General features: G+C 44.5%; 1 protein-coding gene and 1 long non-coding RNA gene across 15 annotated transcripts in view; one reads left to right on the forward strand and one right to left on the reverse strand.

The window, feature by feature from the left end:
* The window catches only part of ESRRG (estrogen related receptor gamma), a 391,934-nt gene that overhangs the window by 365,809 nt on the left and 367 nt on the right, over nt 1-25,758 (reverse strand). For 7 of the 12 annotated variants that reach the window (XM_030269135.4, XM_030269133.4, XM_072927566.1 and 4 more), the window contains exon 1: nt 6,014-6,149. The exons of 1 other annotated variant lie outside the window; for it this stretch is intronic. The gene's annotated coding sequence lies outside the window, so the exon portion shown is untranslated. Of the gene's footprint in view, nt 1-5,738; nt 5,758-6,013; nt 6,166-6,685; nt 6,828-25,758 lie in introns of those variants that run through there. 4 more of the 12 variants (XM_072927572.1, XM_030269131.4, XM_072927567.1 and 1 more) reach the window with 4 other exon arrangements.
* Nucleotides 6,820-24,176, forward strand: LOC115494523 (uncharacterized). Of its 3 annotated transcripts, XR_012055322.1 has the most exons (6): nt 6,820-7,794; nt 9,563-9,777; nt 11,003-11,123; nt 16,122-16,290; nt 19,205-23,130; nt 23,210-24,176. It is a non-coding gene; the product is annotated as an uncharacterized lncRNA (long non-coding RNA). The 3 variants fall into 3 exon arrangements; XR_012055320.1 differs by lacking the exons at nt 19,205-23,130; nt 23,210-24,176 and having other exon boundaries at nt 6,871-7,794; nt 16,122-17,830; XR_012055321.1 differs by lacking the exons at nt 9,563-9,777; nt 19,205-23,130; nt 23,210-24,176 and having other exon boundaries at nt 6,897-7,794; nt 16,122-17,830.

Consider the following 25,758-nt stretch of genomic DNA (forward strand, 5'->3'; position numbering starts at 1 on the left):
AGTCTCAAGATTTTCAATAAGCAGTATCAGTTTTAATTATCAGTCTCAGAATCCAACAGTACACAGAGACTCCAAGAAACATATCCTACCTGTTTTATTCAGACACTTAGGACTTTGCTTAAATATTAAATCTGAAACTGTTAATCTAGACCTGTGATTCCTGCACAGGTCCCGAATGTACCCTTTCCTCCATCTATCCATATACATAGTAACTGTGACTACTGGATTTTCTTTTTAACTTTTAAATGAACATGGATCCTAATCAACATATGGAACACCTTATCCATCGTCACAAAAATGAGTGGCTATATTCTTCTCCTCCATAATAGTTGCTTTAAACTAAAACTTTAAACCAAAACTAATACAATCATTGGGAACTGTGTATGCCTAAGCTATTTGCTGTTCCCATTAGACATTCTGCACAACTCAATCATTCAAGATTCTCTGTCCCATTGTATTAAATATGCTCATATTTTGTGCTATGAGTACAATTAAAATTGTTTGGGTTTTCACACGGTTCTTATTTTTTATTTACTCTCTAAAACATCCAGCATGCATTGAAACCAGTAGAGGTGATAATATAGATGTAAATATCACCATGGAGGCATCATGATAAATTTGACGTTGGGAATAATTCATTCAAGGTATCTAGATCCAATTTAAATTCTTTTCCAATTTTAACTGAGCCTTCATAACCAGATGAACTTAAACGAAGGTGTACAACTTCATGCTACGCTGGTAAACCACCCTAACTAGGAAATAAGTTTTCAGTGATTAAGTTGAATTGTTCATACAAAATGCCAGCTTCAGCTTTTCACCCATACAAAATAGCTTAGAAAATATATACTGCATGTGTTTATTATAGCTACAGTTGCTATGAACATCTATAACTCTCCAACAATTTCTTTGATTTATGTTCAAAAACATACAGGGCATGAAATGATGCCTGCAACCTTACATTTCCCTCAAGAACATTGTGGGGAGAAGATGTATTCCAAAACATCATGTTAGATTCCTTGTTATGTCTCCTTTTTAAAATAAATGTATGATAATCAATTACACATGCTTCAAAGCAACTGCCACTAGATTCCCCAAAAGAAAAGCTGTTTGAGAAAAGTTCCATATTCTTTCCCCTAATGGTCAAGTTATAATAAGAGATCTTGCCTAGATATTAAAGGAAAAAAATGTATTGTAAAGGATAGGCCTTACTCCACTTGTATATGCATGCACAGATTTGTGCTTGCCCGGACTTGACTTAGAACAAGGTTTTCAGAGAAGTAACATCTCCACTGATCAACATGCTAAAAAAGGATGTGTGTGTGAAGATCTTGCACCTAATCTGCTTGTCATTTATGCTTGTAAGTAATCCAAATGATGTCAAGAGAATGACACAGATGATAAGTTAATGTATCAGGCTCAACTTCCCTTTCAACCTCAATATGCAAAACATCCCTTTAAGAAGTCCACCCAGCTGTAGCCTCCACTAGAAACAGGAACCTGCAGATGTTTATAGGAATATCAATTAAGCTGAATGGAAGCTCTGCCATTAATGCTGGTGCATGTAAGATTAGACTTTGCAGATCTACCTGAACTCACGCAGTGGCTGAAGTGCACGTTTTCTCTGGGGTATTGAGGCCAGTGGGCTATATGCCATTAACAGGTAAGCATAATATGGATGGTATTTCCACAGTCTCATGGCTCAGGCACAAGGACAAGGGCAGCATCCCCAGGCAGCGCCCTTGCCCATGGTGAGAAGAGGAGCAGCCAGGAATGCATAGCATGGACCACTCCCTGCACAGAAAAGATCAGGACCTACTGCCTGCCCTGCTTCAGGTAGTTTGAGCATCCCAAACAGAAAGCTGCCACTCCCTGTGTCCTGGGCATTTAATTCAATCCTTGGGTTACACTGCAAACTAAGGAGCTGACAAACAATATAGAAAACTGGTCTAGAAACTAGATGGCACAAGTCCCTCTAAGGAGGTTTGGCACCTGCTGACACTGAGATTCCAGCAAATATGGCATAAGGTGGATGTGTGGCTTGTTTTATGGCCCTGTTCATCCCTGTAAGTGTGAAAAATTTGCATGCCAAATAGGGAGATGGAAATAATCACTCATTCCACTCTTTTATTCCCTCCCCTGTTTTCTTTGAATCAAACCCTCAAAGAATGAAAATTCACAGAAAGGGAAATACAGGCTTACACCCTCTTTGGTCCCCAGTGCTATTTTATCCATTAAGCCAGGGAGGAGGAGGAGGGGAGAGGACTGGACATGCGTGCCTACTGCCCATGCAGTCCCAGCAAGATAGCATCAACAGTTGTTCTCTTATTTTCACAGTGGGAAATAAGCAGGTACTAGCTGTATTGGAATAATCAGGAGGAATCTAGGTCAAAATCAAAGCAAGACTTCTCTGTCCATCTCACAAAACTCACATGCAAACACAATGCCCATGTAAAAACAAATAAGTTATTTGTAGCAGTTATTTCTGTTAGGATTGCTAAACAAGGGTGCAGACATTGGCCTACCTTGAGTAAAAGGCACTATTCCTTCTCTGTGACTTCTGAAAAGGCATTCAAAATCAATATAAAATTGCAATATTAGGAAATTTTATAATCATTATTTCAAAAAAGCAGACTTGAAAGGGTCTCTTGTTCATGGGTAAATCTCCAGTTAGTTTTTCTAGTACCGCTGGTTCAATCGAAAGATTCGCCAACTGCCCCCTGGAGAAAACTGAAGATCTGCATTTAAATGGAGATATAGTATTTCCAAATGCACGGTACCTGCAAGGCAGATACTGTCAAGGTTTCTTAGTGAGTGGATCTCAAATTGTATTAGGTACATTTCAGTGCCATGACTATCCTCATTTTGTAGGACTGGGCTATTTCCATATAATTTTTTCCCTGTGTGTGGGCTTTGTAATATTTGTCCTGATAAGACAAAATTAAACCCCCATTCCCAACAAAGCCCTCACATAGAAACAACAAGGAATTACAACCTTATGCATAATTTTCTGATGGGGATGATGAAGACTGTATTAGATGGCCTGACTGAAAATCTTAAATAATTGAAAACTCTGATGACTTAATAGAGTAGTGAGCTTGGTTTACAATGCAGCCAATTTAGAGCCATAAAAACACCGTGTAAAATGTTTATCTTGTGGTTGACCATTACATATCCTATTTATTATTCCAAAGTATTTCAACAGCATTTTTCTTCATCAATGTGGCTGCTGGCATTTAGCACCCACTCGCTAAATTCACGTGATTTTCCTGGAACAGCTTTAGGAAAAGAAAACAAAAAATTAGCAGATCACTACAAAACTGTTCCTTGTTACTATATGCCTCTTTTTCACATTCTGACTCGAACCGACTTCATGTGCTGCAAAATACATTTGAAACCACCGAGGCTAAAATACAATAAATCAAAGCCATATTCGTGAAGTTAAAAAGACTGGTGCAACTACTGATCCTGCCACATCAGAGAACCAAAAAAAAAATCAAACCTCATGAATACTTTGTTGCTAATGTACATGAGTTCAAAGAGCAGTGTTCCTCTTAGGAAAACATTTTAATTTTCATATCAGAAAATCATCCTAACCTTCCAGAAAAGTTTTTACGATTATGCAAGGAAAGCAGAGAGAAGGTTTATAGTGCAAAAGACACTCGTGATGGTTTCAGACACGCAGGCATTAGTCCAGGCAGCCTCTCACTGAAATTCAGGTTGCAATTGAAATGTCCCTGTAAACAAGGTTACTGCGAACGGCCCAAGATATCCTTCTCAGCAGCACCTTCACCAGGAGCCCTTCAGCTGTCTACTTAGTTTGTTATACCTTATCTCACAGCCCTGACATCCTAATACTGATTCAAATTCGGGATTCAAAATGAAAGACGAAATATCTCTAAGATCACTTAATATTGAAATACCATTGCAGTAATAAGTGGTGCCAGGCTGGAGATACGGATATAGTACTCTAGTGGTAACCTTTTAATTTCTGACAAAATACTGTGGAATAACTGTGATACTGCACAGACAGTTAATGCAATTGATTTGTTTTCCTTATTTTGATAATGAGCATGCTGAATGTCGTGTTTACCTTTTCCTGTCCCCAGCACATTTTTAAAGTCCTCTAAAAGGAGACTTGCCAGATTCCTGTACACACATGAAACACCTCACAGCACGGAGCCCCCCTCCCCAGCACGCTGACACCCAGCTACCTTGATGCTCCCAAGACAAGGAAGATCATAACCACATGAGTCGCTTCGTCATTCTAAGTCTTTGACTATGTTCAGTGGAAATGCAATGCACGCACCATGTATAATCTAATGTAGGTTATATTGTAAACTACTCCCATTCTGAAAGTGAGGGTAGGCATGCTACACCAGAACATTTTGTCCTCTGAAATAAAACAGGGGAGTAACAATGAAATGTATCAAGCAAGTTTTATATGTTGTATTTTAAACAGGGTAGCTAATAAATGCCTTAAACTTTGGAGGGTTTTTACAAAGGGCACTTGGATTTCCCTCCCAGTCACAGACACTGATAGGCTGAAGCACGGGAGGAGGGGGGAGACAGGGGAGTTGTCATCTGTTTTTCTGTTGTGCTATGTTTACTGTTAGAATATCCTTAATAGTATCAAAAGACAGGATTCCAGAGGTAGGGGTGCAGTGGGACGGGAGTACAATATAGGGGAGGGAGAGAATTACAGGAGAGAAAGCCAAGCTGCTCAGTGCCTGCCTTCCCACACTACCATTCACCTTCATTTTTGTCTCCTTTATATTCTACTCATTTTTACTTGCCTCCCCCATTATTTAGTCATCTCTTAAATGCAGTCTTCTTTTTTCTGGGATCACGAAAAACATATTAACTAAAACCAGCAGACGGAGTGCATCCCCTGCAGCACTTCAAAATGTACCTCCAGACCAGTCATGCCTTCATGGCATGAATGACCAGGAGAAAATAAAAAATAAAATGAATTTTTTAAAAAATTGACAAAAGGGAAAAAAATTCCTCACTGCCAGGTCACACTCAGACCCCACAGGCTGCCACTTCCCCAAACGCCCCCTCCTCCCCTCCGCCGGCTCTGGGAGGGCCAAGTGCCAGGAGGAGCGGGCAGCGTGCGGACTTTGCACACTTTTCCTTCGCCCCTCCTGATCCCGGCGGCGCGGCCCCGCCGCCGCTGTGTGCGCGCGTCCGCCCGCGGCTCCGACACCCCGGCGCGGAGCGCGTCCCGCGTGGGGCGGCCACGCCGCCGCTCCCGCCGGGCAGGGCAGCGCCCCGACCCCCGCCCGGCGGGCAGTGCTCCCCCGGGCCTGCTCCGCTGCCGCCCGCACAAGTGTTCCAGGAAGGAGCGAGCGGCCGGGGGAGGGATGGGGACGAGGACGGGCCCCCCCCGCCGGCCTCGCCCCGCGCCGCAGCCGGGACACTCCGGGCTCCGGGAGGGCACGGCGGGCCGGGGGGGGCAGGGCGGCACGGGCAGCCGCGCCACAGCCACGCGTGCCCCGGCACGGTCCGCTCCCCCTGCTCCGCTCGCAGCCACCCCGGGACCCCCGGCCCTAAACTCTTGCTTGGCTAAAGCCTCGTCACTTTCCCGGCACTCCTGACCCTGGGCGGGAGGGACACACACACACACACACAAAACCTGCGGGGTAGCATCTGTCAGCAGCCAAAAAATCATTATCCTTCCTTTTTTCCCCTCACCCCCCACCCCCACCACTCACCCCCCCCCCCCCCCCCATATTCACCAAGGCCAGTAATTTTAAATAATTGTCCGAGAGGCGAGAGCCACTGAACCCCGGGTGGCCGGTGCTGTCGTGCCGCTTTTTCCAAAGCTGGATTTTTTTGGGGGTGAATGACTCTGAGCAAGTGCAATTGGCAAGGGCTGAAGATGGAATGGGGCGGGGGGGTGGGGGGGTAGAGCGCTCCTGGCAGCGGCTCATCTCCAAGCACAAACATGCCCCCCATGCAATGTCAGCTGGCAGGGGTGCGGGGGGGTGCGGGGTGCGGGGGCTCGCTTTACCTGGTCAGCTCAGAACCGCAGGCAGGTTAATCAGGTGAGTCGTCGGGGATTTTAAAGAAGCCGAAGCCGGTTTCTTTGCTAGGAAAGTCTACAACACCATGCAGGGACATTGCAAAATCTTTACACACGCCTCCTTTAACTGGGCTCCCGCGACCTCCGCCGGCGAGGGGGGAGCCACCGGCGGGCGGGAGGCCGAGCGGCGCCGCGGTGGCGGCGCGGGGGGCGCGGGGGGCAGCGGCGGCGGCGGGCGCGGCCCGGCGGGCGGAGAGCGGCGGCGGGCGGGCGGCGGCGGCCCCGGCCCCGCGGCCCCGGCCCCGGCAGCGTCCCCGCGCCTCCCTGCCGCCTTGGTAGCGCCGGTCCGCACTCGGCCTGACCCGGGACGTCACGGCGCCTGCCTGTGTTCCCAATGATAACTTGGCAGGAGCAGGGGGAAGCGGCCGGGTTTTTCCTGGGCTCGTTACCGGGTACGTGCACGTTTCTTTCGCATGCGGATTTTTTTTTTTTTTTAATTTTTCGGTTTTTTTAAGGCGCAGTAACGAAAAGCCAGGACAGGAAATCCGGGGCGCGGCGGGGGCTGCCGCCCCGCGATGGTGGCGGCCGCTCGCCGGCGGGCGCGGGGGAGCGGCGGCGCGGGGCGCAGGCATGCGTTCATCTCCGTGTCTTTCATTTTACCTTCAGGGTGACATTCAGTGCCGGGCGAGCCTCGCCGGTCACCGCCACGTCCCACCTGGAAAAAACACAAACAAAACCACGGAAAAAAAAAAAAAAACCAACCCACCCAAACCAACAAGAACAACAGCACCAAAAAAAAGGCGACTGCCGAAAAGGGGGGATGGGGATAGGGAAGGTGCCGGCTGCCTAGGATGCGGGCGGCGGACGGGACAGCTCGCCCAGGGGACGCGGGGACACACGGCTGCCAGCAGGCCATGTGCCGAGCGGCCGGCGGGGGCGGGGAAACGGGCACCGCACACACTGAATCAGTAAATTAAAAAAAAAAAATAAAAGCGCCCGGAATGCCAGAGGAGGCCGGGCGAGGAGCGAGGATGCCGCACCGCTGCTGCCGTGCAGGCCCGGCGCCGCGCCCGCCCGTCCCCTGCAAGGCTCTGCAGGGGAAGGCGGGGGAGCCCCCGGCGCACAGCGCCCCGCGGCCCCGCCGGGATGGCCGGGGGGGCTGCGGCCGGGCAGCCCGGGCCGCGCCGGGGCACCCGGCCGCGCAATGGCCGCCGAGGAGAGCCAAGGGCTGGCGCAGAGCCTGGCGCGGCTCGGGGATGGGAGCCGGAGCCTTCGCTGCGCACCGCTGGGGCAGCAGAGCAGTGCTCCCGAGAGCCGGAGGGTTTGCGTTAGAGCAGGGCGAGCCGCGGCCTGCGGCAGCCCCGGGGCCGCCCTGAGCGCCGGGCGGGCTGGCAGCGCCGTGCCCGGCCATGGCAGCAGCCACACGCGGCCGCTGCCCCGGGCTCGTGTGCTTTGCAAAGCCGGGTCCTGCACATCTCCATCAACGCTCCCACTAAATTCCGAGGGCATTTTCACGTGGGAGACTTAACTCGCCTGCAAAAGTATTCCCAGAACTAGGCCTCGCTTAAGCTATCCATGGCAGCTTAAGTGCCTTCTCATCTAGAATCCAGTTGTTACCCACACATTGCATCCCAAACTGCTGCAGCACCACACCACCTACTCTGTGACCGCAGAGCGTCCCAGCAGAGCCCTGAGACAAGTTTCCCTCTTCTGTGTTGCTTTTCTCACCGCCTATTATAATAACAAGTTACAACATCGCCAGTGCACAGGTAACTAGCACAGCGGAGTCTGTGAAAGGATGCATGTAGCAGGGCTGAAACTGACTTTTTTTTTTTTTTTGCAACTGCCGCTGTTCAGCCTTAATATTAGCATTAATACTTTCATTAACACTTTTCATTAATACTTTTCCTCATTTAAATACACTAAAAGGGAAAATTGCTTTTGCTTAATATTGTTACTACTCAGGTTTTGCAATTCCAGTTTTTATAAGGCGATAAAGTCAGGGAGAAGTTAGTGTACACCTTTTCTGTTGCTGGACTCAGTGCCCTCAGAGCAGCTATGGTGAGATCATGCATTGCAGCTGGGAAAAGAGTTGGGGAAGAAAGAAATAATTCTTGGAATGTCATACAGCCCAAGCGTCATTTTCAGAAGCCTGAAATTGAAAGCACTGGGTTGTGGTTTTTTTTTCTTTTTAAACCCAAGCTACTCAGGAGGCTTTCTGGCTTAGCTAGAAAGACAAGTTTGCTACAAGTTTCTGTTCTGGAATAATTTTGAACTGCTTTTAGTCTAAATTCTTACCTGTCTTTACTGTCTCAGCAGAGTACATTACTGATATATGATTTTGGTAGACTTGAACAGCGGTGTGTACAGCTTGATTGTTGTCTGTATTTCGCCATTCATTTTTAAGTGAGACCGTTTTGATTGATGTAAGGAATTTGTTTGAAAGGATGAAGGGTATGGCATAGCTACCCAAGATGCTACTTAAAATTACACCATACCTCAGCTAACAGAGATTTTTCATTGTGAATTGTCACACTTCTAAAAGTGCATGAGTTAATCCAATTGCTATTTTTGGAATGCACTTAAAGGAACATTTAAACACATTAATTTCATTAAAATAAATGAGCAAATAGGTAACAAAACAAGTATCAGCCAAATAAGCAAGATCTCAACTATGGAGCCAAATCCAGCCCCAGTGAAATCATCTGAGTTGTGCTTGTCTACAGCACATTTAATTTGGCTTCTGCAGTCACACAGCTGACGCTTTATTTGGTTTTCAGAGGTGTGTATATTAAAAATGTGCGATCCATGCTAATTCTCCAGTGTGATTAACCACTGAAATGAAATTCACCTGGTTCCCATTCAGCTCTGCTGTGCAGTCCTATCACACATGCAGTTTTTGGTGTGCATACACACCTGAGATGCAGAGAGGTATTCCCAGCCCCTGTGTCAGTCTGAGGGATGAGAGTTGAGGGTGTGCTGAGGTGGATTTCAGCAGAGCCCATTCACAACCAGCTGCATACATATGCTCCAGTTAATGGGCTGTACTGGAGTCTGTGCTACCATCTTTCATTACAGCTGCTACTCATGCCAGTGAGAGTAAAGGAAGGGTTGGTGTGTTTGTAATCACATATTAATTTGCTATGTAGATATATCCTAAGAACCTCTCAGCCCAGGAAAATTATACTGGAATAAGGTCGGATGTGAATGTAAAGCAGAACTGTGTTCAGATAGTTTATGCATTCTGGAATGACCGAGTTGTTTCCTGGTTTCACTTAATCCACTTTCAAAGTGGATTAAGGTAATTCAAGAAACTGAATTCTTACACTGGCATAAGAGTTGTCTACACATGGGTTTAGTCGAACATAATTACTGCAGTGTACCTAATAAGAGTCTTGAAATAACTTGGTGTGTAGGCAAGTCCAGAGTCCCACAGGTGAAAACAAGAGAATTTAGTCATTTTGTATAACATGAGGTTAATTTAGCCCAACATTTGACCTACTTCTTTTCTTATGAAGCATATTTAATTCATTACAGGTTTTTCTTCCTCTGTGAAATCCCCACAACAGAAATGTATTATGATCAGTCTCAAGATAGCAATGCCACGTGCACTCCACTAAAAATAAACAATTTAAGCAGTGTATACTCTAAATACCTTCTCAACTGCCCTAAAGAGGAAAAAAGGTTCTTTACTGGAAGAAGTACCGGCTTCTCAAGCGTAAATATTTTGAGTGGGTTGTTCCAAACAAAAGGTAAACAAACCCCAAAGCTTTGCTCTGCCCTCTGAGACACCCATGATCCCTTTGACTGCATTCCATTCATAGCAATAGCACCCAGTCTGACTCAGCAATATTAGTTCCTGAATGAGGAACCTCACAGACTCACACAGAAGGGTTGGCAGAACAAGAGGGCCTTCAGGAGGCACCTTAAGAATAGAGAACTAATTTATCATTTCTTTACAGAGGTCTAAATCAGGGAGAACCTCCATGAACCACAGGCAGCCTCTCTGCCTCTGCTCTGAATCAGGTGTATTGCACCACTGGCATACAGGAAAGTGAACTGATAATGAGAACATACAAGATGTTTTGTGACTTTGTGCCAAGCACAAAGTTTGTCAAATGTCATTCAGTGTCATTCCATGCCACAGACATCCCTGGAAGAGAGGTGACTCTCTAATGTGAATGAAGTCTTCTAAATGTTAAACTTAAGACTGTTTGTTGGTTTTTGTCAAAGGAGGCGGAGGGGAGGGGGTGAATGGAACCAAACAAAAACTAGATGCGGTAGAAATTATGTAAACTCAGGTAGTAAATAAGCCAATTTTTTGAAAGAAGCATAAATATAAAAGCCAAATGATACAAATTGCTGATCCTTTAAACATTGACATAGGAAAAGCCATTAAAAGCTATGAAGATGAAAATAATCCAACTTCTGCTTTGTGCCAAAGACCACAATGTGTCACACATTGCAGAGGGTAACCTGGAGTCTTCCCTTACACAGATAAGGTAGTCCCAGCTACTCTGTGTAACAGGCAAGGATTCACATTTTGTGATTATCGGCATGGCTTTGCCCTCCTGTGCTTGTCTTGGTTAGGGATATAGAGACTGGATTTCACCTATAACTCCCTCATGCCAAGCCTGTTTATTTAAGTAAGAATAATTACTCTGGTAACAAAATAAGAATTAACTGAAGAAGGTAAATGTGGAGAAACATAAACAAGAAATCAAGTACTTAAATTCTGTGGTGCTGAATGACTTTGACCATGGGTCTTGATATTAAGGCTCAAATACTAAGCCTGGTATTAAACTCAGATTGAAGGCAATGAGAGTTTTATAAGAGCATGCCTGATCTGAAATCCTACTTGAATAAAAAAAATGGATTGGGTTATTGTACACTCTGCTTCCACTGAGAGGTCTCTGAGCATTGGATCCACCTGCAGTGCTGGGGTATCCTGGCACTCCCCCACTCCTGTCATTACAGGGGCACTACTCATCCAGAGAGGAAGATGTCCTAAATCCCAAGACGATTGGCACAGCACACGCAAGAGGAAATCTCAGCGCGCAGCCAATGCCAGGCAATGAAGGATCCTCTGTGGGAGTTGGTTAGTAGTGCCAATGTTTGATATTTGTCGTAACAACCACCGACTGTTTTGTTTTTTGTTCTAACAATGTGAATTATTCATTAAACATTAATACAAGTGAGTGTACTTTCTTTTGATCTTCAAGCATAATCATTTCTAATGAGAGCTTATACATGAGCATTGAAACAAATCCCTGAGTCATGTGAATTTACATTGGTTTTACTCTGTGGGAAAGATCCCACATGAGTTACTCATGTCTGTAAAACATAACATACTTAGAAGAAAAAAATGAGCTTGCATTTGTCTGTTGGAACATAAATATCTGCGTAGACATTTGGCTTGTGCTCTAGCAGTAATGAAACATTAAAAAGTTAATTTATCAGAGATCAGGATTCAGGGTGGAGCCCTCAACTAATGTGAGATCCAAGTTTGCTCAGAATAAGCTCACCTCTTAGTCTCTCCCATCTGGCTTCTTAGAAGAGTTGAGTCTAGTATCAGAGGAATTTGAACTAGCTCTAAATAAAGGGATGAGAATCTGGCTTGCTTGATAGAGATAAAAGTTGCCAAACTCCCATCACCAAGCTATAATATGCCAATCCATGGCAGGCAAACTGCGCAGTGTTAAGTGGCACCTCTCCAAATGCCCTTGACAGCCAGTGCAGGCCAGACCCACTGTAGAACCTGCTTGGCCATGTTTAATATCTGCACTTCTTAAAACAACAGTCACAAATGGTACATTCCATAAAAACATAAACACTATGGATTGTGCAACTGCCAAGACAGTTATTTAAAATGCAAACAGAATTTAAGCCCTTTCCCCTTTGACACACTGCACAAATATTAAACCAACAAGCGATTAACAGTCTGCACTTCAGCAGCCGTGCAAGGGACAGGCAGCACACTGGGGAAAGTACGGGATGGGCCCCATTCCTGGGGCTGCAGGTCCTCACTACAAGATTTCCAGAATGCTTCTTGCCTTTCCAAACAGACCTCAATGCCGAAGGTTGCAGGAGGTGGCTGTCAAGAAGATATTATGTTTAATGGCAGATAGGCGCTATCTATGATTAAGGTCATATCTCAGGAATTCTCAAAAGCCCATTAATGTATTTTATTCTTAATGTGTAAGTGCTAAAGGAGTCCTGGAAGCCAGAAATCCAGGATTACCCCACATAATTCAATGTTTTCACAGGAGGCTACAGTCATGCTCTCTGCTGCTTCCCTTCTCTTGCCTGAATAACCTTAAATGCTGATGGTACATCTTCAAAAGGAGAGTGCAAGCAGCCTATGCATAGAATAGTTTATAAACTGGAAGAAGAGCAAACACAAAACCCTTCATCCTTGAACTTGAATTCTGCAAGTGCTCTGTTTTATATAATGACAGAGGAACTGATACTATTGCAGTAGTGAAGAAAGCACCCCAGACACTCCATTATGGAACCCCAACACTGTATGAATTATTTTCCCTGAGGTTGCACAACTTCACCTGGCATGTAAAGTTAAAAGATGGATAGGTCAATATTGGGTCTTTAATAATTTTGGATAGAAGGACCTCAGCTCCATCTAGACCCTGCTTGAAGCCCATTAACATTATCCAGCTTAAAAAGTTTGGTGAGTGTCCTGACTTTTCAGAATGCGTCAGTACATCCCCAGGCACACACAAAGAGCTGTGTTTGCAAAGATGGGATAGATACAAGCAGAAAATGGTACACAGAAGCATGTAGGGAGACCTCTCTAAGCATCAGCCACGATGACAAAGTGTGCTGGCCCATGGGTTCCCAGGCTGTATTCACAGCCCTGGAATGCCTGCTGGAAACACTCCCCTGTAATTTAGCTCATTTGGTGTGCATTAAGGATGCTCATTTCTAGACCCCTAAGTGAAATGTGATACTGAACTCATTCTTCCTCTTACACCAGCAGGCCTCAGCAGATGGCCAAGAGGCTGATGGGAAGGAGAGAACACCAGTTTTAATCCAGTTGTTCATAATGGAAGATGATGAGAAAAGTGAAAAGATCTTATTCTGCAGGCCAAGGCATTTTCTTATATTTAACTGCCTAACCTCAGTCAGACCCCTGAATTCCATTACTCTATGTGAATGTTATGGTATGGTGAAGTCTTATTTGGTAATTACCTGGTCAGAGCCACAGACTAGAAACAAGATATGCAGCCAGTGAAAGGCCAGTGCAGTCATACCAGTTTATATTAGCTCTGAACCCAATTGTCAATTTCAAATTAAAAAAGTGAGAAGTTGCATTTTTCCATGGCATTTTGGTCACATTATAGAGGAGAAAAAAAAAAAAGAAAATAAAAAATAAAGTTGTAGCTATTTATATAACCAGGACAGAAGCAGAACCAATGTGAAATCTTTAGCAATGGAATTCTACATCCAAATTATTAGGTATTTCAATGTTGGTGCCATTTGGATTACTGCTTAACTTTAGGGCAGCGAGGTAAGCTCATTTTCTTGCCTCTGTCTTTTCAGCCACCATTAGGGCTGCAACCTTCCCATCCTCCAGGGAGAGGGAGAGAAGTTACACAATAGGTGTTTTTCTATGGGCGGATGTTTAAATGTGGAGGGAAACAATTGAATTTTAATGACAATTTTGAGACTCTTGAAGTTAATTTCTGGGCAGTGCAGAAATTAGTGGGGCTTGCTGCTGCCAAGAGCTGCATGGTCTCCTCTCCTTCTGATGTTAGCAGGATTACAGGTCTCAGCTTTTGGCAGAAATAACTCCCAAAATAGGAGGGTCCTTCTCTCTTGCCTTCTCTCAAAAGGGAGAGCAAGAGACCTGCTGCTGTCAAACCCAACCAAGAGCCACAGCAGAGCAATAGCTACCAAAAACAGGGTAACTGCACCAGATTTACCTACCAGAGATGTGTTCTCATTAGGTGTATACAGCACAGTAGCATTATCCAGGGTGGAATGGTAAATTTGTTAGGTGCTGCACAAAACATTTAACCGGAAAAAGTTCCTCCATCCAAAAGCACTACAAAAATGATTGAGGAAGGAGAGTGGCAAACAATGGGATATCCTGGAAAAAAAAGTACACCAGTGATTACAGCAAAGGCAGCCAGCTATGAAGGCTTTTCCTACACACAGGGTAACAATAATTCTGCCAAGGAGGCAGGTTATTTCCTTTTTAGCTATGCTATTTCCACTGAATTACTGAATCATGGTTTGTTAATGGCTTACAAACATGAAGCTTAAAAAGCTTTAGGAATTTTGTCATACCTAAGACGATATGTACCAATTTATCAATTTCTATAAAAATACATAATCCAATAGGTTTTGGGGTTGTGGTTGTCAGGGTGTTTTTTTTTTAATGCCTTTAATAAAGAAGGGGTAATTTTGGTCTTGTTTTGTCTTAGAAGATTCAGAAAGGAATATAACGGGTAGTCCCAGAATCTTTATGTATCTAATTGTAGATGGCAAAATAGAAAATAAAAGATGCCTCAAAATAGTGCCAGTCATTTAATCTGCTCTGTAGTTGGATGATAGAGTGTCAAGCATTTTCACCAAAAGCACGAGACTCACTACAGAGGACTGTCTTTTCAATTTTGGGCTATGCAATATAGCCCCAAACAGGTCATGGAAGGGATCAGCCTTCCCAATGTTACCCCTCTGGTCAGATGGCAGCTCCAGCCAAAAAAACAAAAAAGAAGAAAAGAGGACAGCCATAGCCACCTGGCACTGCCTTTTTGCACAGCAAAAAACAGGCAGGGGAGGAGGGACCTGGTACCCAGCCAGGTGTGGCAGGACTTACAAGCCAGGCTGCCAAGCTGGAACTCATCCTCTGAATGGGATTCTGCAGGGGAGGGCACGGAGAAGGTAACATTGGGGAACTGCTTCCCTTGCAAAAATCTGTGTCCCCATTTACCCTCTCCCATGAGATGGCCAAACATGCTTCTTATTGGGCAGAAAATGTTCAGCCTAGTATTGAGTATGTTACTGTGTCCACCAGCACGCTTCACGATGTACATAAAACATCATTCAGTTACAGGAGAACTAAAAGAAGCATTAGGGAGACTGACATTACTGACTGATAGCAAACCACTTTTTCCTAACACTTTTTTTTATATACTGTACCCAGAGTTTAGCTGTGTCCATTATTTCCTTTAACTCACTCATTTCTGCAAAGGTGATTTTACTTAGATCAAATTTTTGCACTGTACTACTGGATACTATGGTACAGTTCACTGCTCTGGAACAATTTCACTCATTTAGAAACCCCACCATAATGTTTTGCCATTGGATTTCTGCTGAGAAGTAGAGGCACTAGCTCACAAAACCCCCTTCCAAGTCCTTACTGAGCCTTCCCAAGAATCTGTGTTACACTTACCAGCCTTGCACACACAGCTAAGTCCATGTGCCCCTGCTCTGAACCCCTGGGACATGGGTGCTCGGTTAAGACTACAGAGAAAGGAAAAGCATGGCTATGCTCAATCATTTTAATGGCTGTTAGTGTAAAAACATATTCCTAACATTCCTAACCTTACTTACTACAGCCAGATATATGTTAGGAGACCTGGTTTTGCACGAACCAATTTCTTTTTTCTTTTTAACTCTTTTGTATGAATGATGATTTTTGAGAGATTGGTGTAGTAATGTTCAGTTGTTATGAGACTGCTGCTTCACATTTCTACCTGTGCAGATGGGGCATCACATTTCTGTCTAAGTTACCAAGACCATTCAGAGTTAACATCCAGAAACAGTTTCCTCTATTCCAGCATTAGTTGCCACTTCTCAGGACAATTATTTAGGTACAAGTCCAATAGAAATGGCCCTTCACTAATTTCCACTGCAGCTCAGGTTTTCTGCCTCAGCTTTTATGCTGCTGTGAGCATGTACAAAATGGGATGCTAGTTTTTGTCCCCCAGCCCTCAGTCCAAGAAGTGCTATGCAAGAATAATTCTTTCTGATTTCACATAATTCTGATCTTGCACTTAGAAATACAGGAATTAATAGCCAAGAAGTTCTTTGGGTACTGGAAAGATTAACAAGTCTTTCAATCTTCTTACAGGTGACCACAAGGTACAAGCTTTATAGACATTTGATGAATGGAGGGTTGCCACTAAATGAAAGCCACTATCACAAAGCTCTAGAGGAAATCGTTGCAACAAGGTTTTAGGAGTTTGTGAAGGCACCGTGAAATGAGCACACTTTATGAGGCTACAGTGTGTGTGTAGAAGGTATATACAACCTGCTCTGTATTCCTAAAATGATCACCAACATATCATTGGGAACTTGGGCTTCTGAGAGTCATTTCTCTCTCTGTGCCTCAGTTCCCTTATATGAAAGTCAGGATTATGTCTTTGGTGCCCTTTGAATGAACAGAACAAGTTCAGCTTCTAAATGTCAAGTGTTAGAATCCATCACAGGTTTACCACATCTTTTCTATCTAACCATTTAAAACTATTAATATCAAAATAAGCCACTCAAAAATTAGTAACGATTACAGAAGTCCCAGACTGTGGAACATGAATCTCAGGAATTTCAGTGGATGTGATGCCAGCCTCAGAGAGAAGATTAGCTTCAATGTGATTGGAAAGATCCCAGAACTCCAGTGACAAATAATTTCTTCTGCATTCTGTTAGTTCAGGAAAGATCTATGCCAGTCCCAACACAGTCCCTCAGCTATTGTTTCCCCCGACTTTGAGTATTTCCCTATGAATGCTGTTTTCTACCTAACAAACTATCAAAAAAAAACTTCAGACCCTGGCATTCTATGGTCAAATTTATTGTGTTTTCCCTCTTAAACAATTTTTGTTTTGAAATATTGATGAAAAAACATTTGCCAGGTAATCAGTAAAGGCACTGAGGTATAATCCAGTCATTATAGTCACTCTCACTTACATGGGTTTACTACAAGTAATCATTTTTCACATAAATGCAGTTATGCTTAAGGAAGGTTAGATGCTACATTTTCAGTATTTTCTTTCTTCTACCAAGACAGATAATGCTGGATGCATAAAGTTCCTCTTTTATGTGTCACTTCCTTTAAAGCAAATTTGTCCCCTTGAGTAAATTTTTCCTTGGCTGTAATGTGATACACACACAGACACACACACACATCTTTATCTGTCATAGATATCTACATTTATCTATCACACTTACTCCACTGCAAGATGTGATTACAGATTTGAAAAGGAAAAACAAAAGGACAAATTTCTCTATTCAGTGTTTAAGAGAAGTTGGTATCACTGAATTTAGAAATGTTCCTTTTTTTTTTTTTCTTCACCTGAATACACCACCCACCCCAGTAGCACCTGATATCAATAGCAGTTCATGTATGTGTGCAGCTGCAAAATCTTTCCAGGTGCCACTGGAAACCATCACTGGATTACAGTATTTTTTCTGACATATGTAAAAGATTCAGTCAGCCTAAAAGTATTCAACAATTTCTACAAAGACGTGTTATGAAGAAGTCCAAGAGTCTTTTGAAAAAGGAGGAGTCACTACCCTGTATTATCCTACTAAAATGCATACTACTTCCAACATTTTTCTAGTAGGCAAGATGAATATGGAGGGAGGAGGGAAGAAAATTATTCCGAGAAAATTCAAGTTAGAAAGAGAAAAAAAAAATCTTATTTATAGTTCAGAGATCTGTGCTATTTTAATTCCTCACTTAAAGAACTATTTAAAATTATATATTGTAAGCCTATTGCAGATATCTTGCTCTTCTTGTGTGAATACAAAAATATGAAAGAATAAAGTAAAAAATATATTAAATAGTGATTTAATTTATTCAGAAAGCATTGAGTGACAAGCATCTGCATGGAATTACATAGCTCAGTTCTACTTGAAAATTCTCCTAACTGGAAGAAAATGTGCAAGTTCCTCATCCATTTTAACAGCCGTCATAAATGGATGTTAAACTTAGCAGCAACAGTTCATTGGCAGCTTCCCAAGACTGGCATCAATGTAAGAATTTTGTTTGATATGAATGAAAAAAAAATCATTGTTAATGCTGTATTTGAATGAAGGTTTGAAATAGTTAAATGCAAAACACCAAAGATGCCACTCACGGGCATGATAACTGTTTTGGGAGAGAGGGAGGAGGGCAAACTTCCCACTGCATGATGAAAAATATGAAAATATTAAGTAGAAATATTTGAAGAAATTAAGGCCTGGAACTACAGCTTTTAACAAAGACGATGATGCCAGTTCTGTGTATTCCTGCACAAGAAAACCAAACTGATGGCTGGGATTTCTCAGCATTTCCACAACCCAAACAGTAAGAGGAAGCTGTTCAAAGTCAAAAGAGTTTCAGTGTTAACTGCAATGAAAACAGACCAGAGCCTTTATCTTAATCAGTTACTTAGAATGAACTGACACTATCATCTTTTCTGCCTCTGTGTTTAGAGCCAGAGCCACTTACACGTTACTGATGTATTTTCCAAATCCCACACATGGGCAATAACATGCAATTCTTGCAAGTACTTTGAGGGAAGGGATTGTCTGTATTTTGCTAGTGCTGTACTTCAGGGTCATGAGTCACTAAGAAAATATGGAGAAATATTTGGTTTTGTGCTTTGAATAAGAAGTCTTTTGTGACAGAATATAAAAGTGGGGAAGTAGTTTCTAAGTTTATTATTACTAGTCTGTTAAAAATGAGAAACTTTGAAACAGTTGGAATACTTAGATGGAAACACGCCATTATCTACAGCATTTTCCGCAAATGTTCAGTCAACATCCTAATTGTACTGATGTACATACATCCTGTATGACGAAATGAGATCCAGCTTTCTCCATACCTGACATAGCAGTAAGAAAAAAGAGAAAATCTAAATGCTATCTATTCAGCAACTGAATCTTAGCCAAAATGAACTACTATTTACTATGGTCAGTGGTCATTTTACACATATAGTAAGCATATAAGGCATTTGTAACATTTGAAAGCCCGAGATTTGCATTATCCTATAGGCTAATCTTATTTTATTAGGTATATACTGACAGAATTAAAGATTGGCATTTACAAGAAAAAAAAATAGTTCTGTTAAGGCTGGGATAAGCAAATAATAGAAAATAAATACAATATTAAAGTTGCCAATGCTCTATTCTCAACAAAATTCTTACAGTTATGTGCTCTTCTTTCCTTTCTAGCAACATGTAATTCTCTGCAGGGATGTCAAGGGGACCATTCTCTCGATTTTCTTAGCAAGCCAACATCTGCTAAATGCAGCACGACATGCTGTTTACCTTTGTTGTAAACTTGAGGCTTTTCCATTTAAGAACTGTATAAATGAATCAGTATTCATTCACACCTATGCCCAGAAGTATCCATTGCAAAGCAGAGAGTGCTCATTTTTAATCTCCTCCTTATTCTGATTTTATGCCATATTTCTCTGCACTGATGCTGTTTGGAATTACCCTAGATATATTAACAAATGCAAGGAAAGTAAAGCCATAAACAGTGGCAATTTTGCCCTCATTTTCTGTAAGTATTTCTTGACAGACAAAGGTGATAAAAAAGCAGAGGTAAAAGGTCCTGCCTTACATCTCCTTTAAACTCAGTAGTTTAACAAATTGCTACAAAAGAGAAGTTTTGTCCTCTGCTCCAAAAACCAAGATGACAAAATCTCAAGCTATATATTTAGATTTGCCTTCTAAAATCCTGTGCAATATTTAGTAACTTGTATTCGATGGCAGAATTTCCAAGGGAAATAGTAGGGGGTTGTCTGGTTTGTTTTGATTTTTTTAAATGTATATACATTTCTCATCTGCTGAAAGGAAATCTACCTGCATCAGCAAAAAGCACAGGTGAAAAGACTAATTAACATGAAAAAATGCAACCACCCTTTATTTAGCGAATGCTTTGAATCAGAAAGTAATTTTTCCCATGCTGCAGAAGCCCTCTGTTTGAACGAGCACCCACTAACATCACTTGTCCCTCTAATTGTCATCATTACTGAGACCGAAGCAGCCTTTGTTGATCACACAGAGCATTCTCTAAATTCCATTTTTCCAATTGGGTTTTTATTTTCTTTCTCATCCGTCTGCTTTTATTTAGTTTTGAGCACAATTCCAGTGGTACTTGGGTTAACTTGTGGCAGTAAGACGTTTGCAGGAGCTGTTGCTCTCAGTAATGTTGGCTATTACTGATTACAGCATAGCTCAAGGCAGATTCCTTGTTCTAAATGGCACTGAACATTTTTACCTGAATATTGCAACACCACATTATGAGCACTGGGATATAAACAGAACAGTAAGCAATGCTGCTGGCCTCTGGATTTAAGCAATAAGCCAGAAGACTTGTGTGTGGAGACACAGATAGAAAATCGAGCTACCACCAAAGTATCTGATGAAATATCTCTATCTTTCTCTAATTTGCTAGTGGCCAGTTATTACATTCAACTCTGAATCACAGTCCTAAATAATAAAGGTCAAAGTTTTCATGGACATTTTCTGTGTTTGAGTTGCCGCCTTAAAATAGCTAAAGCTGTGTTTTACAGTTGCAAATTCCCAAATTTTGCAAATTGTATGCCCTCAACATCACAAAAAACAAAGCCTCCCATCACCTCAAATCAAACCTCATTTCATTGGAAAAATAGGTTTAACCTCTGCCAAAAGGAGGGGCTGATCCCTATAAGTATATTTGCATTTAAAAAATCCCAGTCTGGAACATTTGCTTAGACAACCCAAATCTTATCTCACTTCATTTCTCAACTTTGTTGAACACTAGTAAAAAAGTTTTACAAATTCTGGAAATATAGCACATCATAATAAACATTTGTGGCACTTTTATGCTGCAAATATAATATTTTCTTAAATAATTTTATAGGATCTCTACCTATGTAAAACCAGGAAATATTTGTGGATTCTCATGATGACAAGAATTAGATTCATGCAGCTTTTCAGCAAATGCTGAAGTGCTACAATCATCCATGATATCCTCAGATATAAAGGTGGGAGCACGGCAGCACAGTTAGGGAAGCCTGCTGGAGTTGAGGATGCTGACCTGGCTCTGTCTGTAACCTGCTGTGACCTACTCCAGTGCACCATATCAAAACTTCCTTTCTCACATCAGCTTTCCTAATAACTAACTCACCCAAATAAAGTGTTTTCCTACTTTCATGTATCGGGAGGAGAGGTAAGAACCCTGTCATAACAGATATTTGTGAAGTTATTTGGAATTTCTTCCAAGTGCCAAGCAAAATAAGCTTGTAGTTTTCTAATATTTAATAATGATTAGTAAAGAGGGGATAAGACTGCTCCACATTGTACCAAATAAAGGAGTTTTCCTTTTCCAAGGAAGTTTTAGTATTATTGTCACTACTAATCATGCTGCGATCTCCCATTAACCACACTAAACCTGTCTTTTAAGCTATGATGCTGCTCTATGAAGACAGTCCATCTGCTTTGAAATTAAGCCCCAACTTTTTTAACTCCTGACAGCACTTTACCAAAGCCCTAGCAAACAAACACGAAAAACAGCAAAAGAAAGTGATGGAGACAAAGCCATCCTAATATTGTGCATCTCAAACCAATATGTGTGCCCTAAAATCTAACATTCAGAAAACCTTCATCTCTGTTACCTACTGCCTCATCTCATTACCACATGTTCACCAATTACTATTATTTTCCTCCCTTTCACACCAGAGAGGACATCAGTTCCCCAATATGCGTTTAAATGGCGAAGGGGGTGTCCGGTCCCTTGGTGCTGTGACCGCAGGAGCCTCTTCTGCCTCGGCATCACTGCGAGCACGGCCCGGCTCCAGCACCCCGCACCGACCCCTTGCGCAAGCAGACAACGCGGCGGGATTTGGGGAATAGCTCTTAGCCCTGGGAAGGGACCCCATCCTCTTTCCTTGCTCAGACACCCACTAAATGTAATTCCTCAGCTTTCGGCAACTTCGCTCCGCACCAGCAACTCCCCTGGAAACTTCGAGAAGAAGAACAAAGGGGCAAAGAACAAAGAGCTGGGGAGGGGTAGGAAGGGGAGGGGAGGGGGAGCTCTCCGCTTTCGGGTCAGGCCGGAGACTCTCCCCTCCGGCCGCCCAGGGTCAGCCCTGCCCGCCCGCCACGAAACCCCGGCGGCTGCTGAGCGGGGACGCCCCGGGCTGGCTGTGGGCTCCGAGCCCCCACACGGACCCTACCGGGGCTTGCTCGGGGTCTGGCTGGTGCCCGACCGCGCAGCGCCCGCTCCTGCCGTGCTCCCAGCGCTGAGATAAGCGAGGGGACGCTGCCCCGCTACCCCCGCGCCTTCCTGGCCGCACAGCCCCGTCCCAGCAAGGGCCGCGCCGAGCATCCCCCGCAGCATCCCCCGCAGCATCCCCCGCAGGGCCGGAGGAGACCCGTTCCCCAGGAGAGCAACACGTGTCCACCTCACAGCCGCGGTCCCAGAGCCGGGACCGCTCCGTGGGAGGGCTTGAGGGGCTTTTGGGGGCAGCTTGAAGACAGCGAGCAAGAAGAAGCCGAGGCGAAGCAGCCGTCCCGTTTCGCTGCGGCAGTCCCGCTCCCTTCGCAGCAACGTAAAACTTTCACCAAAGTATCGCTGTGCACCCCTTTTTTAATGGTCCGCTTCTCTCACACCCCTTCTTACCGAAAGCGACCCCTCTTGTCCTGCTTCCTCTGTTCCCAGTTAAACAACCTTGAAGAGCTGCAGGTGCCCTCGGTTACCTGTTGCTGAGAGGCCCCTGCCCTCTTATCGAGGGATGGGGGTAATTAAATCTGTTGTCGTGGTGTGGTCATACAGTGCTGGCTGTGGGAGGTGTAAAACCCGTGCGGCTGCGGGCAGGGAGCAAGGCAAGAGGGGGAAGGTTTGGGCAGGACAGCCGTGCCCGGGGTCGCTGCCCGAGCTCAGAGCGAAGCCCCCGGGCCAGGGAGAGCCAAACCCCGGGCAGGGCAGCAATCCTGTCATTAGGGACCACACGCACTAAGTGCCATCCTGCAACTACCTCTTAGAGAACGGCAGGGAATTATCATTATTCTTCTCGGGCAGGCATTTCCAATTTGGAGTTAATTGACGCGATTCTTCATTTGAGTAACGACCAAAGGAAAGCCGAGCTTTACCTGAGAAACTTTAAGAGGTTTTTCTTTCTCCCCTCCCCCTTTCTTTCTTTTTGATTTAAGACAGAAATGAGCTAATAGAACCTCTCTTTCTTGAAGGTGAAATTCATCTGGTCCTTCATCGGGAGCGGGAACAAGCCGCGCGCCCGGTACCGAGGCGGGACGCGGTCCAGGAGCGGGTCCGAGTTCAAACCGGGCTGAACTCCCCCTGAACCAGTCCTGCCACTCCCAAATCCTGAGGGGGAAGAGCCCCCCTCGTCCCTCAAACCTCTGCCGTGAGCATCCCGCATGAGCGAAATGAGAGAATGGTGGGGAATGGCACAAACAGCTTAAAAACCTGAGGCTGGCGGCTGAGGAGCGTGAGGCAGAGCTGGAACAGGCGTTTGCGTGAAACGCTGCCCTGGGAACGGGAGGAAAACTTGAGCGCAGCCTATGCCCTGAGTTAACTAAAGCCAATTACTTGTCTCCGTATAAAAGGTTTTGCGTATGGTTACAGCTGAGGAAATACGAGAAGCTGATGAGTCTGTTTTGCTTATGATTTAATCAAATAAATTAAAGGAGAAGAGTAAGGATACGCCCAATCTGCGACTTAAAAAAAAAAAAAAAAAAAAAAGGGCATGACTTTTTTGGGACGCTCCCTGTGCAAAGCCTTTCCTCTTGTACAGAGCAAAGCGAGGCTTTCGGAATCCACTGATCTCATTACTGCTGGGTGTTTGGGGTTTCTCTTTTCTTCCCAATGGAGTAACCTTTCATAAACGATTGCAATTTCGGGGGGAAAAAGTGAGTAGGTGCCAAACCAAGCTGGGGGTGGGGCAGAATTTTGCGTTTCAAGCAATTTAGCAGACAGCAATTCTGCTTACAGCAGAGAGGTAGGTGGATACTTGAAAACATCTTCCACTGGAGTGTCCTACTTTGGCAATTCTAATTAAAACAAGGTTTAAAAGATGCAAAGAAAGAGCAAGCCTCTTGCTTTATTTCCAGTGGGCGTGGGGGATACCGTCAGGCACAAAGCGTTCTCCCAGCTTGTTCTAACGTGCACCTTTGTTTAAAAGGAAAAAAAAAATAATCAAGCTCGTCTTCTGATTTCAACTAATGTATTTTTAACTGGATTTCTTTCCTTTGCTTTGTGTGATCTGATACCTACAGTGTAGCCCTGGCCCACTTTCAGCCCTGCGGGTGCCCTGCATTGTGTGCGTGTCTGAAAGAAAAGCGAAAAGTCTTCCATCTCACACTCTTTTGCCCTGTACCTGTGCTTGGGAATTGAATCGTGTCCAAGCTAGTGGTCAGCAAAACCTGCACCCTATCCCCCTTCTCGCTGCCTAACCCGAGAGGAGACGCGACTTTGTAGGTGCAGCCTGGCTGGCGTGGCTGTGACCGTCCAGCACCTCGGATCAATAAAGCAGCCAGTTTTCTGACGTTTCTTTTCCACGGCTGCTTATTGAAAAGGAGCCTTTACCGCCACCTATAAATAGCGTTGCATCCAAGTCAATTTTTTTTAAAATTTTTTTTTTTCTCTCTACATAAAGTAGCAAAGTTCTAACCAAGATACCGCAAGTTCTCCTTGCTGCTCAGCGAGGGCTCGCCCCGGAGGGGCTGCGCTGGGGGTCCTGGCTCCAAAGGCGGCTGCGCTGCCTCCTCCAAAGGGAGCGAGAGCTTCGGCGGAGCCAGCCCCAGACCCGCACCGGCCGCCTTTGAACTTTGTTCCCAGGAATAGGAGGGAGAGCAGCGAATACCGATACTCACCGTGCTCTTTGGCTTTCCTGATGTAACTCCGTCTCTCCCTCTTCTTTGTATATAAATGAGCAGAGGTTACATCCCGGGCACGCGGTATAATGCCCTGGATAACCCCGACCCTGTCTGTTAATTTAATGCTACGCTAACCTCAGAGTGTGTGATTGCAGCTCGAGTGTCGGGTTAGAAAAGCGACTCTCCACGCTGGAAACAAATTCGCTTTCTCTCTCTACACCCACCCCCTTTCCACGCGGAATCTCCCAGCCCTGCATTCCTGCACAAACCAGGACACCTACCTTTCCTAGAACCTACCAGCTTCCCCAGCACAGATTGCATATTTTGCCCGCTCTGAAAAAAAAACAACTGTGCAATTCCCCAGACCCACGTGCCGTGCCCTGCCTGCTGCGTGGGGCTTGGATTCACGCACTGTGCCACGCCGGGTCTGCCACTGCCGGGAAAGCGCTGAGACCTCGCCTAGGGGAGGGAAGGCGCTGCCTGTCGCCCCCCGTGCCCCTCACTGCCCCTTCGCTGGGGAAGGGGCGGCGGGGGCGAGGGGACGGGGCTCTCTCTCTCTTTCTCTCTCCCCCCAAAATGGCACATTCAGCCCGCGGGACTGGGCTGCTCTGCGGGCGCTTTCCACCTGCCTGCGCAGCGGGCTGGGAGCTGACGGACTGTCATTGCTGTACGCGGAGCGATCAAACCCCCTTATCCCCGCGTGATCTCTTGCTCTCTCTCTCTCTCTTTATTTATTTATTTTTAATTCCCTTTCCATTTCTCCAAATGAGGTTTGATGAATACAGCTCGTTGTCCGCGTTGATACCAGGGTAATAATTGTCAGGGGGTCTGAGCGCTCCAGGAAAAGGAAAGCGGAGGAAGAGGGAGGGATACAACCTCCGCTATCTCGCTGTTACTAATTC

This window comes from Taeniopygia guttata, chromosome 3 (assembly GCF_048771995.1).
Source record: "Taeniopygia guttata chromosome 3, bTaeGut7.mat, whole genome shotgun sequence".
Lineage (NCBI taxonomy): Eukaryota > Metazoa > Chordata > Aves > Passeriformes > Estrildidae > Taeniopygia > Taeniopygia guttata.